Raw genomic sequence first — 15,906 nt, 5'->3', positions numbered from 1 at the left:
ACGGGTAGCGAATGGCGGGCAGTGACCCGGAAAAGTCAGCTAAGAGCTCGAGGGCTATTTTGTTTTGTTTTGTTTTTGTTTTTGTTTTGTTTTTTGGTCAAAACTAAAATAGGACATTTTATTTTATTTTTTGGATAAGGAGTATAATCCCATGGTCAGAAATAAAAACAAAAAGTGATAAATAATATCTCACTCCCACCTCGCCCCCATCTGTCCAGTTCTTATGCCAGTATACCATCTTTATTCATTTCTTACATATCCTTCCAGAATTTCTTTATGTAATTACAAGCAAATATGATTATAGATATTTGCTTTTTTCATTGTTTGTTTTCGCACAAAGGTGGCATAATGCCATTCTTACATAGTGTCATGCCCAGGCTCTTCCAGCCAATGTATATTCTGAAATTCTTATACTATCAGTAGGTAGGGAGCTTCTTGATACTTTTTTTTTTAATTTTTTTATTTATTTACTTTTTTAGATTTTATTTATTCATTTTTATTAGAGAGAGAGGGGAGAGAGAGAGAGAGGCAGAGATAAAGAGAGAACAGGGGGAGGAGCAGGAAGCATCAACTCCCATATGTGCCTTGACCAGGCAAGCCCAGGGTTTTGAACCGACGACCTCAGTATTCCAGGTCGACGCTTTATCCACTGCGCCACCACAGGTCAGGCCCTTGATACTTTTTTGAATGAGAAAGGGGGAGGGGAGGGAGGGAGGGGAAGGGAACCTAGACATGTTTCTAAAGCTTTCCCCCCACCAACTTCCATGTTTCTCTTCCATCCAACTCCATACCCAAAACTTTCACCCAAACTCAGAATTATTTTCGAATTCCCCACCCCACCTCACATGTCTTTAAACCTTCTGTCCACCTCAGGAGATGTCATACTTAGGCACCAATGTCAAACAAGGTCACTGGGAAACTTAAAATACATAGTGAGCTTAAAAAAATTACAAACAACAACAACAAAAAAACATAGTGAGCTTGACAGAGAGGAAGGAAACATTACAAAGAGAGGGAATGTCAGGCCTCAGCAGTTAGGAGAAGGAGATACCCCTTCCTTCCTGGAGAGCACCGGGAACTTCAAGTCCCAGGACTGGTCACTCAGCTGCTGGAACCCAGGCTTCCAGCTGCCCCGCACTGTGGGCTCCATGCAGCAGAAGCCGGTGCCCGCGGGCACATTCCTTGTGGGAAATCCCGCGGGCTGCTCCCCGCCACTGTGTCCCCTTAGCCACCCAGCCCCTCTCAGTCCTCAGTCACACCTGTCCTCTCCCAGGGCTGAAAGCCTGTTTCTGCCCCCTCCAGCCCTGAGCGGCTGGGAAGCTGAGGGGAGGTGTAGGTCTGGAGATATGGAGACACCTCTCTCCAAATCACAGTTGGGTGAGGCCCAAGAACTTGTCAAAAGGTGTCCACAGTGCCTCTGCTCCTCAGTAGGGCACGGGGAGGAGGTGGGGACGGAGGGGGTGAGGTGGGCACCTCTGCCGGCCACCACCCCACGTCTCACATCAGGTTACTCCCTGATCCACAGTGTTCAGGATGACCCCCAACTGCTTCATGTTTCGGGAGGGGGGTTCTCTACCTGCTATTCGGTTGACTCCCTTTTAAATAACCACCACGCAGTGGTGGTTATGAGCACTGAGTTTAGGGTCAAGCAGTTGTGGGTTTGTGTCCTTTCTCTGCCCCTAACAAGCTATATGACCTGGTTACATAAGCTAGAAATTGACCTGATCTACTCATCACCATGCCAAAGGCATGGTTACACCAGAGAAGGGATTTTATCCATCCTCATCAGAGCAAGAAATAAAGCTGGGCCCTGGCCAGTTGGCTCAACCGTAGAGCGTCGGCCTAGCGTGCGGAGGACCTGGGTTCGATTCCCGGCCAGGGCACACAGGAGAAGCGTCCATCTGCTTCTCCACCCCTCCGCCGTGCTTTCCTCTCTGTCTCTCTCTTCCCCTCCCGCAGCCAAGGCTCCATTGGAGCAAAGATGGCCCGGGCGCTGGGGTTGGCTCTGTGGCCTCTGCCTCAGGCGCTAGAGTAGCTCTGGTCGCAACATGGCGATGCCCAGGATGGGCAGAGCATCGCCCCCTGGTGGGCAGAGCGTCGCCCCTGGTGGGCGTGCCGGGTGGATCCCGGTCGGGCGCATGCGGGAGTCTGTCTGACTGTCTCTCCCTGTTTCCAGCTTCAGAAAAATGAAAAAAAATAATAATAATAAAAAATAAAGCTGGACTCTGGTAAGCCACTGAAACTTGGGGGTTCATTTGTCACTGCAGCATGGCCTGGCTTCACTGACTAATATGGAAACCAAGGCCCAGAGAAGGAAATATGGATATTGAGTAACCCTGAAGGATGCCTATCCAACCCCCCCTCCCCTTCAGGAAAGCAAAATGAATGAAGGTAAGGTGTTGGGATTTTCTGCTCTGAGGTGATGACCAAACAGCATTGGTCCTCTCACCACTGCATCATGCTTTATAGTTTACAGAGCACGTGCATGGACCCCATCTTGCTAAACCCTCCCGGGAACCTTGGCAGAACCATTTCTACTAGGACTTTATTTATTCGTTTTAGAGGGGGGGGGGAGAGAGAGAGAGAAGGGGGAAGAGCAGGAGCATCAACTCCCATATGTGCCTTGAACAGGCAAGCCAGTGTTTTGAACCAGCAACCTCAGTGTTTCCAGGTTGACGTTTTATTCACTGCGCCACCACAGGTCAGGCTCTACTAGGACTTTAAAAGCTATGTCTAAAGTCATACAGTGATAATTGATGAAATCAAAACTAGAATCCACATGCCACCTGACTGACCATGTTTTTAGAATAGTGGCATCTTTAAAAAAAGAATTATGGCCTGACCAGGCGGTGGCACAATGGATAGAGTATCGGACTGGGATGCCAAGGACCCAGGTTCCAGACCCTGAGGTCGCCAGCTTGAGTGTGGGTTCATCTGGTTTGAGCAAAAGCTCACTAGCTTGGACCCAAGGTCACTGACTCGGTCTGCTGAAGGCCTGCGGTCAAGGCACATATGAGAAAGCAATCAATGAACAATTAAGGTGTCACAATGAAAAACTAATGATTGATGCTTTTCATCTCTCCGTTCTTGTCTGTCTGTCCCTGTGAATCCCTCTCTCTGACTCTCTCTCTGTCTCTGTAAAAAAAAAAAAAAAAGATTTTGGCTCTCCAAAAAGTACTTCCTCTCCAAAAATAATACTGGTTCGTATTATTTTTCCCCCATAGGTTTATTTTCACAGTAGGTTTATTTCAATATTTAAAGTTTGCCTGGGGATCACTGGACACACCCCAAGGAGTCACAGAACCACGGCTGGGAAACTCCGCCCTCAGGGGTTTCTCTCCAGCCAGGGCTCAGAGAGTCCCCTTGGCTGGTCCCTGAGAAGACATAGCCACCATAGTCCCTATCAGACTAGCAAATGAAGAAGTCAAATTGGACCACATCAAAGCAAGATTTCTTCAAAAACTCCAAATCAGAATCAGGTTCCTCTTCTTCACACCACAGAGAGTAGGTAGGTAAAGAGGACCTTCTGGGCTGCTTCCTCTTTTGACAGAAAAGAGAACGGCTATAGCCTGAGGATTGCCATTTATATCTGAAAGTTAAAGGCCAATATTGGGGACTCAGCACCCAGGCTCTCTGGAACCCAGAGCTCTCCAAATGCAGCCTCCACCATAGGGAGCCAGCCTCTCCCCCACACACACACACACACACAGACACCCCAAACCTGGCTACTGGCTTGGCCTCACCTGATCTGGATGTCACTTCAGACCCTCACTGCCCTCCCCTCATTGTCAATACCCGGATGGATGAGTCTGTCCTGAGCTCCCATTTCCCTTCCAGCGCCTTCTTCCTCAGGACTCCATAGTCTGACTTCCATCTTTACCTTGATTCTAAAACTGTTCCCACCAAGGCCATCAGCAAGATACTATTTTCCAAATAGGTAGACCTCAGCTTCAAGCCCGTCCCCATCGCTTACAAGTTTGAACAAGCGATTTACCTTCCCTGGTCTCAGTTTCCTCATCTGCAAAATGAGATTAATAGCGCCTGGCTCAGAGGGTTGTAGTGGGGCGAAGTAAGGGAATATGGGTAAAACACTTGGCAAAATGCCTGGTTCACATAGTGAACTGTTTAAAAAGATTTCTTCTTTTAAATTTAGATATGATTTACAATAACATTGTATTAGTTTGAGGTGTACAACTTCATGAGTTTATAGATGTGCATATTGCAAAATAATCACCACACATTGTTATAATTTTTTCCTTGTGATGAGAATAAGATCTGAGCTCTCCTAGCAACTTTCAGATATACAATACAGGGTTACTAACTATAGTTACCATTCTATTCCTTAGGATTCATTTATCTTTTAAATGAAAATTTGAACCTTTGACCCCCTTTGTCCATTTATCCCACTGTCTACCCCTGGAAACCACCAATCTGTTCTCTGTTATCTATGAATTTGCTATTTAAAATTTTTTTTAGGTTCCTATTTGTTCTTCTTTGTCTGACTTATTGCATTTAATTTTAAAAGGTAATATGGTTAGGTTTACCTCAGAGCCCAGGGCCAATCGAGTCACTGGCTCTGGGATGGGAAGGAAAAGAGAAGGGAGAGAAGGGGGAGAAGGAGGAAAAGAGAAGCAGATGGTCACTTTTCATGTGTGCCCTGACCAGGGATCGAACCCAGAATGTCGGCTTGCTGGGCCAATGCTCTATCCACTGGGCCAACCGGCCGGGGCCAATTCCCTCCCTTTGTACCCCACAACCCATGGGGAGAGGCTCTGGACGATCTGAGGTCTTTCTATATAATATCTGACCTGCAGCCCCACTCCCCCTACAACTCTTTGAGAGCCAAAGTAGCATTTTTCTACTTCTCTGGTTACAATATGGCAGCACCTAGTAGGCCCTCCCTGGTGGCAACAGCTATAAATGCACACCCCCTGCTTCTCTGCTTTGCTTCCAAGTTTATCTTCCCATTTAACTTGCCTCACTGAATAACTCCTTATTCCTTTGGTGGTTCTCCACAATTCGATGGTTCGGTCCAGCATCATTCCCATTTCATAGTCTCATTACCACAGTTCTAAAACTCCCTCCGGCACCCACCTGCAGACTGAGAGAAGCCCTTTCTCAGACTCCCGTCTCTCTGCCTTTTGACCCATTTTTTTTTTCTTTCTTTCTTTCTTTTTTTTTTTTTTTTTGAGAGCATCCGGCACTGAGAAGCATGCTCCAAAAATCTGGAACGCTTCACGAATTTGTGTGTCATCCTTGCGCAAGGGCCATGCTAATCTTCTCTGTATCGTTCCAATTTTAGTATATGTGCTGCCGAAGCGAGCACCTTTTGACCCTTCTTAAGACTACTTTGAATCAAATCACCTTCCCTGAAGCTCATGCAGGCTCTGGCTATTATTAAATTTTTACTGGTCAATAACGGCCAACCCCTCTCCCACCCCACAATCTTCGTTTCTGTCTGACCCCCTAAGCAACCCCCCAAGCATCTTCACACACCGTCCCTCCTGTTTTCCACCTGGTGTGCCCCCAGCTGCCCTGGAGTCCCCTCTAACCCAGCCTGACTTTAACATGTCTTCCAGAAATACAAAACCCAAGTCACATTGTTTGTGTGAAGGGTCTCACCCAGAACTTAAGGTGCTCCCTATTTTGCCAAGTCATTGGTTTTCAGCAAACTCCCTGTATGAATCCTCTCTCACCACCTTTTTCCATGATAAACTGGAAGATGGGTTTAAAAGGAAAGGAGCTCGTGAAGGCCTCCCAGCACTCTGCTGAGGCAACTATGGGTCCCCATCCCAACAACCCGCGGTGTCCTGCACCACTGTGTCCATGGGGAAACCCAGCCTGGGTCCTGTTCCACAGTGTTCCACCGGGGACCTCGGCCTTTCACTTTTGCCCCCTTTCTATGTGGGGTCATCAGCAGGAGTCAAGCTCAGCCACATCCCCCGCCCCTTCTCCTCTGCTGCTGGAGTGATATTTCTAAGCAACCCGCTCACGGCTTTCAGCCCCTTTTAAGCCATTCTGCCCCTGACGGTTAATGTATGGATTCATTGCTGATGTCCGCTGATGTCTCCAGTTCACAACAAACCATGCCATGTCCTAAAGCCCTGTTTTCTCAAACTGGTACAATGGGGAACTTTTGTTTCCTTCTCTCCACCTCCCACTCAGTTCTCAGTTCTCACAGCTTCCAGCAGGCCCCTCGCCCATAACAGGCTGGGTGCTCAGCTGACCCGAAACATTAGCATACCTAAAACCCACATTTACATTTTATTACTTTATAGGAAGATGACTTACAATGCAACCTACAATAAATTGGGAAAAAGAAATTGAACAAGTTTCTCTGGGTAATGGGTCAGGGATATATATACACCTGTGTATTCTTTTTGAGACTTCTATTTTTTTTTTAAGGAGAAATTGGTTAATGGAAAAACCAGGCCTGTGGTGTGCTGGTATCTTATTCCACTGGTGTTTCAGCCTCAATTACCCAACTCTTTTTTTTAACCAGAGGAATTTTTCCCTAATGGAGAATTTCCTGATTTTGCACTGAAAGCTCTTCAAATCTAGTTCTTTCCCTCTTTTTGTTTGTGTATTTATCTGTCAAACAGACACGGGCTGAGAAGGGATGTCCCCCCTGGAGGATGAGGCCGGGCACTTCTTAAGTTCAAACCTTGAAAAAGAGGAAATCAGCCCAGGTCATGGATTGGCTGGTTTTGTGCATTAGAAATTCTAAGCTAAGTTTAAGTGAACTTGCTGAAATTTCTGTCCGGCCATCTTGGTTGTCCATGGAGCCAATGCTATGTGTCCCTTGAGTCTATGACATTACAGCAGGACCCCCGGTGTCCCTGAAAAGCAAGGGCCCTGCAGACTTTGAGAAAACTCCCCTGCACTCATCAGCTAGCCGTTTTCTACTCACTGAGCACACAGCTCCACAGGGACACGTGGGCTGCTGACCTTCACCCTGTCAGCTTCTCTCCTCTCAGCCTGCACCCAGCAAAGCTGGGGATACCCAGGGGCACAATGCCCAGGGGTGCCCCTCAGCCCATACACTGTGGGAGAAGAATGTCGCCTGCTAAGATCACAGTGAGTACAAGGGGGAAATCAAACCACACTGCTTTGGAGGGGACGCTGCTCAGGGACTCTGGGGAGGCTTCATGGGTGGGGCCCCTGTGCACCGTCTTAGACCAGCCCTCCTCTCCACCTGGACTCCATCCCCTCGTGTTGCCCGGAGCACCACTCTGCACTGGGGGGTGCTCTCTCTCCCCATCAGCTCATACACCTGTTTCATTACCTCCCATCTTAAAAGAAAAAGGGGTTAGAGCATCATCCTGATACGCCAAGGTTGCAGGTTTGATCCCCAGTCAGGGAACATACAAGAATCAACCAATGAATGAAAAAATACCCTTTGGAACCAGGTCTCTCTTCAGCTAGCACCCTATTTTTCTTCTCCCTTTTAGAATAAAATTTCTGTAAAGAATTGCTGATTTTTACAGTCACTACCATCTCTCCTCCTATTTTTTCTTGAACCCTTTACCGTTGGGCTTTGCTCCCCACCATGCCCCTGAAACTAATCTAGCCAAGGGTCACAACAGCATCCACTAGTCAGCTCTCGCTTATCCCCCTACTTCTTAGCAGCATTTGGCCAGTTGATCACTCCCTCCTTCTAGAACTACTTCCTTCCCTTTCTCTCATCAGCCCTGTCTCTGGTTCTTCTCCCTGATAACTGTTTTCAGTCTATTAGCCTCCGGTCTGCGCCCTAGGGCTTTACTTAGCTGTGCTTACTCCCAGGGCAAGCCCATCTCAGCCCCACTCTGAGAACCATTCTTATGCTGATGAGTTTGTATCCTGGCTCTGACCTTTCCTATCCACGTGACCTTGAAAAGTCATTTAACCTCTGGACCTGAGTCTCTTCATCTATAATTTAAGAGGCTCCAAAAAGACTAAATTTTTCCTGCATTATGAATTACACATATTTGACCTTGGGTAGGGTACACTTCAATTCAACTCAACTCAATGGAAAACAATTTATAAGAACCCTGCTATGAGCACATGTATGTGCAACAGCCTAAAGAGAACATAGTGAAATTCCAATTCCACACCTCTCTCTTTCTGTTCCTATAGAACTTTGTGTCTAAAACAATAAAAGACTTCTTAAAGTCTTTCTAGTTCTGCTCCGTTAACCCCATGATTCAGACAGAAGAAGATTACAATGAGGGGAGGAAATTAATACCACTTGAGTACCAACACTGCCGGTTGCCTTCATGTGCTTTCTGATGAAATCCCTACCACCAGTCTGCAATGTCGGTATCTAAACACTACTCCTAAATCAAGGGTAGTCAACCTTTTTATACCTACTGCCCACTTTTGTATCTCTGTTCGTAGTAAAATTTTCTAACCACCCACCAGTTCCACAGTAATGGTGATTTATAAAGTAGGGAAGTAACTTTATAAAATTTAGAAAGCAGAGTTACAGCAAGTTAAAGCATATAATAATTACTTACCAGCCTGACCAGGTGGTGGCGCAGTGGATAGAGCATTGGACTGGGATGCTGAGGACCCCGAGGTCACCAGCTTGAGCGCGGGCTCATCTGGTTTGAGCAAAAGCTCACCAGCTTGAACCCAAGGTTGCTGGCTCGAGCAAGGGGTTACTAGGTCTGCTGAAGGCCCGTGGTCAAGGCACATATGAGAAAGCAATCAATGAAAACTAAGGTGTCGCAATGCGCAACGAAAAACTAATGATTGATGCTTCTCATCTCTTCGTTCCTGTCTGTTTGTCCCTGTCTATCCCTCTCTCTGACTCTGTCTCTGTAAAAAAAAAAAAAAAAAAAAAAAAAAATTACTTACCAAGTACTTTATGTCAGATTTTTGCTAAGTTTGGCAGAATAAATCTCTATAAAACAACTTACTATAGTTAAATCTATCTTTTTATTTATACTTTGGTTGCTCCACTACCGCCCACCATGAAAGCTGGAATGCCCACTAGTGGGCGGTAGGGACCAGGTTGACTACCACTGTCCTAGATGAAGCCCTGTCTCTAGAATCCCAGCAGGCAGGGCCTCCGTGAAGGCCTGGAAAATTCCAGGAACTCATCAAACCTAATCTGCCCTGACTTGGGTGTGGGGGGAAGATCCAGGAGGAGCCAATTCAGCCCTGTGGCTGTCCTAAACGCTAAACACATGACAGTATCTGCAATGTGATTCAAAATAAAAACACGACAAACTCGCTAAACACGTAACTCGCACGTGTGCTAAAGTTAAAATTACGTCTTTCTAGATGTTCCCAAACACAATATTCTTGATAACTTTATCAAAGCTGCATCTTATTTTCTTCTCCCGGCTTTGGAGCCCCTGATTTGCTGGTACAATGGCCCTGGGTCTGCCTCCCAGGTTAGGCGGCAACCAGAGTCAGCTGCGTCCTCAGGAGATCAGAGGTGAATGAACTTAGGTAAGGCTATGTCTCAAACCCTCCCCACCGATAAGGAGTGGATTGACTAAGCATTTCATAGGGGCACCCTTCATGAACTTTATTTTTGAGAAGCAGGCACACTGATGAGGCCAGGAGATAACTAGATGAAGATAGAGAACTGTTTCAAGGTCAGTGGGTTTGGTGGGATAGTCGGTCTCATCTTTGTTTCTCTTTCCCCTTCACATGAAAAGAAAGGTAGATGTGTAATCTCTCTGTGAGTCGCTGCAATATCTAGGTTCAGGTAGAAAATCCTGGTCCCCCTTGGATAAGCTCCCAGGGCTCAGAGACCTTCGGTCTGGGTCCTATGGTCCTGGACCCAGAGGCTGCTCTCCAAAAGGTGCTGATTATGATTTTCCCTGTCTCTGGGAAGACACAAGAAAGAACGCAGCCTCAATGTAATATTCAGCCTCAACACCCTAAAGAATGCATGGCAAAGATGGCATGAGACCCATTGTTGGGCAAGGATGTGAGGAAATGGGAATCCTCATAAGTTGCTGGAAGGAGTATAAATTGATGCATCATTTTTGCAAAGCAATTTACAAACCTGTCAAAATTTTAAATGTACAAATATGCCCTTTGACTCGGTTATTTCAAGTCTAGAATTTTATCCTATAGAAATTCAATCACACAAGTACTCAAAGATATATGAGGAAAATATTCATTGCAGTCATTTTTATCCTATTTTTAAAGAGTGGAAATAACCTAAATATCCATTAATGAAGGGATAGTTAAACAATGTCTAGTATATCTGGTCTATGGAATACTATGTAGCAGTTTTAAAAAATCCTGTTAAGATCCATCTACAATTACTCATTAAGTTAAAGACACAAGTTTTCAAACAGTATAAAATAAATCATGTGTGTGTTTTTTTTATTTTATTTTATTTTTTTTTTTTTTTTAAAGATTTTATTGATTTAGAGAGAGGAGGGAGAGAGAGAAGGAGAGGGAGCAGGAAGCATCAACTTGCTTCTCGTATGTGCCTTGACTCGGCAAGCCCGGGTTTCAAACCAGCGATCTCAGCATTCCAGGTTGACACTTTATCCACTGCGCCACCGCAGGTCAGGCTGTGTGTTTTTTTTAAAGTACGTACATATTGTTGGGCAGATAAAATGTATTATGCTCACTTTGTTAAAAATGGCGCTGCCCACGTGAGGCCGTCGCCCAAGTGATATTAATGTGTGTTGAGAGTCCTTGTAGCCTGGGGCTTGGTTTTGGGATTAAACCTTTCCCACCCTTTTTGATGTGGGGCAGTACAATCCAATCATGCCTCAGAGAAGTGACTTTGTATTAGAGACTTCCCTATTTTGTATATTGGATTAAAGGTTTGGATTTCTACACTATAAAATAGGGGCAGAACGAGAGCTTGCTCTCTTGGTTCCTGAGATTATCATTAGAGGAGAGCAGAAAGAGGCCATGTGGCCAGGAGAAGCAGCCAAGGTGGAGGAGTATTGAGTGAAAGGCCAGTTTGTACAGTTTGATGCTGGAGAAGGAAGGAGATGGGGAACAGAGGTGAATAAGTCTGGTGAGCTAGAAACCTTTGATTCTAGGAAACTCGGATAAGTCAGTAGCTTTGTGAGCACTGAATGTGAGTGGGTTTTGGAGCCCAGTGTGTGTTTTTACTTGCTCGCCGGGTGCAAGCTAGAATTAAAGATGACAGCCCATCAGTTCTTGGCTCCGTTGTTTCTTTACCGACTGTCCGAATCCAATGCGAATCTGCATGGGCCAGGCGGCTGCTTTGATAGTGGCCCTGGCTGTGGCTCCTGGCTTTACACATATATATAAGGTTTACCGGAAAGTTCTGTTCATTTTTGGAATAAAACAAAATACAATAAACTTTATTAAATAATATAATTACCATTATTATTATTAATGATTTCTTGCCAGCATGAGGGCAATTTGTATATCCTATTTTTGAAAAATGTTTTATCTTTTGATGCAAAAAATTGAACCAGTGCTTGTTTGATATCTTCTTCATTTTTGAATTTTTTGCCCTTCAAAAAATTTTGTAAGGACAAAAACAAGTGATAGTCGGAGGGTGCTAAGACCGGGGAATATGGTGGATGCGACAGACATGCTTCTGTAGCATTTCTTCCTTGTTGAAATTCATAAAAATTACAATGGCGTAAATGAACTTTATCAGTAGCCATGGGTACACTATGGCTTCACACATAAGACTAACGTGAATCAACTTTGTTTTAGTTAATTTGCTACGTCAGTATGTATACATTAAGTGATAAAAATAGAGAGGCACACATGCGCCAAATAAACATGTGCTTACGTGTTGAAACTTGTTGTGATAGAAAAGGACAGAACTTTCCGGTAGACCTTATATTTTTATAAGCACAGGAAACATCAAGAAGATATTATGTCACTTGGGGGGGGGAGCTCTGAGTGAACAGAGGTAAGAGGGGCAGAGAATGAGAGACTTCTACTTGTTGTTTTCCATATCAAAGTTATAAATTTTCCTTCAAGAAACATGTGACTTTCATAATGAGGTTGTTGTTTTTTTTTTTTAAAGAATGTACAGAGGCCTTTGGCGATGGGTCTTGTGATGGTGTTTTATCAACAAACATACCATGATGTGAGTCATGGATATCTTACCTCCTCGAGCACTGTGTCAAGTTCTATGCTCCTCTGAGAATGATTGAACCCCAAACTGTCAGAGAGAGCACCATGCCCACCTGCTGCCAGGTGAGAGAAGGTGTTTACTGCTCTGTCAGCTTCTTGGGGACAGACAGAGCTTTGCCATCTGCACAGTGGCTTCACTACCTTATCTCACAACAGCCTGCAAGACAGGCGGGACAGGAATTTTTATTTTCATGTCTACAGTGGAGGCTTTGAGAGGTTACTGAACCAGCCTCCGGTCTGGTGGATGGAAAGTCAGTGAGCCACAACTGAATCGGGTTAGAAGCTAGTTACGCAGATGTGCCCATTTCCACTACAAAGGTACATACCAGTCGCCAGGATCAGACAGGTGGCAACCCTTCGTCCAGAGCAGGCTCTCCCTGGTCAGGGCATGATGGAAACACCCATATTGCCTCTAACTTTCCATATTTAAGCTAACACATTCCAGCAGCTAAATCTGATGCATCAGGAACCCATTCCAGCTCTTTGAACGAGGTGTCTCTGTACAGCTCTGTCTCCTACCACCTGTCGCCTGGTAATACATTGGTATGGGCTGCACTCTGTCCCCTAAATTCGTATGTTGAAGTCCTGACCCTCAGTGCCTCAGAATGTGACCATATTTGGAAATAAGATTTTTAAGAGATACCGTATTTTTCACTCCATTGGATGCACGGGCATTTTCCCCTCCACTTTTGGGGGGAGAAGGTATGTCTTATGGTATTTCATTAAATTTTTTAACACACCATTTGGTTCAGAATATTTTTTTTTCTTATTTTCCTCCTTAAAACCCTAGGTGTGTCTTATGGTCAGGTGTGTTTTATGGAGCAAAATATATGGTAATTAAGTTTAGATGAGGTCATTGGGGTGGGTCCTAATCCAATAGGATTGCTGTCCTCATGAAAAGAGGTAATTCGGACACAAACATGTATAGAAAGAAGATGTGGGGACACAGGGAGAAGACAGCATCCACAAGCCAAGGAGAGGGACCTAGAACAGACCCCTCCCTCACGGCCCTCAGCACCAATCAGCTGTGCCGACGCTTTGGACTTCCAGCCTCCAAGCCTAAAACAACACACTTCTATCATTTAAGCCACTCAGCCCGTGGTACTTTCTCAGGGCAGCCCTAGCACACAAACACCTGTATCTCTCAGAGCACAACGTTGTTTCCCTTATCTCCAACTTCTTGAGAGAGGACCTCACCATCCATCCTGTACAAAGAGTGATATCATCTAAAAAAAATTTCGCCTGACTAGGCGGTGGCGCAGTGGATAGAGCGTCGGACTGGGATGTGGAGGACCCAGGTTCAAGACCTCGAGGTCTCGAAGAATTGATGTTTCTCATCTTTCTCCATTCCTGTCTGTCTGTCCCTATCTGTCCCTCTCTCTGACACTCTCTGTCTCTGCCACCAAAATAAATAAATAAATAAATAAATAAATAAATAAATAAATAATAAATTTTCAAGAGACCTGCATCAGGATGGTCCAGCTCTACTAAATAATCCGGGGTACCATCCCAGACTGAGAATTCTAGGCGGAAATCTCTAACAGTGACTGAGGAGGACGTGTGCATTGAATAACTCCAGAAGTTGATCAGATGTCTATGACTGAGCTGGGTGGTGAGAGCCCTTCCCACAATGGCCGGGGGCATATGAAGTTGAAGAGCCGGCCCTGCTTTGCTTCAGGGTCTTCAGAATGCTGACAGACAGAATGAAACTCCTCAGCTTGTGACTCCCAGGAAATAGGAAGCCCTTTAGTATGTTCCAAGGAGGGCAATTTCTATGTTAAAAGTATGATGTGTGGGTCTTATGATTTTTAAAAGAAATACATTTAGAAATGTTGGAAAATATAGAAAATGTAGCCTGACCTGTGGTGGTGCAGTGGATAAAGCGTCGACCTGGAATGCTGAGGTTGCCAGTTCGAACCCTGGACTTGCCTGGTCAAGGCACATATGGGAGTTGATGCTTCGTGCTCCCCCCCCCCTGCCCTTCTCTCTCTCTCTCTCTCACACACACACACACACACACACACAACCTCTATAAAATAAGTAAATAAAGTTTAAAAAAAAAAAAAGAAAATATAGAAAATGTAGAAAAAAGATGAAAATCTCCATAACCCTACCGCCATGAGGCTTTGTTTACTTTTTCTGTATATTGTTGCTTTATTTTACATGGTCGTATTTCATAAATGGATACAGAGTTTTATATACAATCTTACATACTTTTTTTTATTTATAAAGCATTCCTCCATATTATTATAATCTCTCTGTAAACATCATTTTTAATGACTGCAAAGGATCCCAGCAAGTTGATCAGTTTCTTCAAATGTGCACTGCAGAGCATCTGCCTCAGAATCACATGGGGCATGTTAGAAATGCAGATTTCTGGATCTCATCCCAGAACCGTTAAATCAATCTCTAGGGGTGGAGGCTTGGGAATCCTCATTTTAATAAACTTCTCAAGCAACTCATAAAGTTACAAAAATTTGAAAACCACTGAAATTGGCATAACCATAGTTATATATAACCGTTCCCCAAATGCTGAACGTTTCAGTTGATTGCCATTTTTGTTTTCATAAATAACTGTGTAAAGAACATCTTTGTGCATAAAGCATTCAGCAACTTTTATAGCATTTCCTCAGGATGGTTTCCCCAAAGCGCTATTATTTTGTCAGAGATGTGAACCTTGGAAAACTCTTGATAAACACTCAGCACACCTGGACATGCCTTTAAGCACAGTCTGCTCAGGTTTCAGGGACAAGTCAGTGGTCATTTACTCATCTATAGTCTTGGTTTATATTAGTTTTTGTCTTCCAGTTCTCTTTTCAACAGTGTTCTATCTTTATTAACAAAAATATTGAGTTGGATCACAATAAAGTAGGCAAGAAATGAACAGACAGTCAATAAAATGCCCTTTATTGCAGCATAAAAGTCTATGGCTTGGCCCCATGTTAAACCAGGGCAGCAGATCACCGTGGGCCCTTGGAGGATTCTAGCTACAGACTAGAACTCAAAACAGATGCAGCAGCACCCCAACACACCCATCCCACATGCCACAAGAACAGTACTCTCTGCAACTCAAACCGATGACCAATACTGAAGGCAGACGCACAGCGAGATGAGTGTAGGTAGAGACTGGGCTCACCCGCCCTGATGAGTAGGAATCATTTTTCAAAGAATAAGAAACATAACAGCTGGCAGGATTTGGGGATTCCAGAGAGGAAAATTTGTTCACAGAGCCACAGTGAGCTCAGGGCAGCTTATGAGCTGCCAAGGGGGTTAGAAAGAGCCACGATGGAATGTCAAATGCATAGCAAGCATATTGTTTTTAGAATGTGTGTTGAAATGGCTCAGGGGGGAGGAAATGATACAGAGATATGGGCAGCCTCAAGCATTGATCAGAACAAGGAGAACTTATTCATTTGCTTAATTAGATTTTACAGAATATTTACCATAAGCTACACACGGGCCTAAAAGCTTTACAGTGTGCACATAGAATCAAGCCTATAACACATCGTCACCCCCAGTCTACAGATGAGGAAACTGAGACACAGAGATACTAAGGAAGTTAGCTAAAGTCACAGAGCTAATAGGTGGAGCCAATATTTAATCCAAGCAGTCTTGCTACAAAGTCCAGGCTTTTAGCCACTACGCTATTCTGTTTTGGAAGAAAGGACTAAGAAGCGTACAACCCAGTATACAGACAGAGCAGTGAGTGCAGCTGAAGCCACAGTCAACTAACATGACATTCAGAGCAGAGATGCTATCTGCTGACCCTCACACCCAGCACATTTTGGAAAGATGAGGTTGTTCATTATAAACCAACCT

The 15,906-nt window shown here is 44.6% G+C and overlaps 1 non-coding gene across 1 annotated transcript; it reads right to left on the bottom strand.

Annotated features, from left to right (window-relative positions):
* Positions 1-5,219: 5,219 nt before the first annotated feature.
* On the bottom strand, positions 5,220-5,326 carry LOC136377760 (U6 spliceosomal RNA). The gene has a single exon (XR_010746392.1). It is a non-coding gene; the product is annotated as a U6 spliceosomal RNA (small nuclear RNA).
* Between the last annotated feature and the right edge of the window lie 10,580 nt (positions 5,327-15,906).

Source organism: Saccopteryx leptura, chromosome 6 (genome assembly GCF_036850995.1).
Source record: "Saccopteryx leptura isolate mSacLep1 chromosome 6, mSacLep1_pri_phased_curated, whole genome shotgun sequence".
Lineage (NCBI taxonomy): Eukaryota > Metazoa > Chordata > Mammalia > Chiroptera > Emballonuridae > Saccopteryx > Saccopteryx leptura.
The sequence above is the reverse complement of the archived record's forward strand: the minus strand, read 5'-3'. Positions and strand labels throughout refer to the sequence as shown.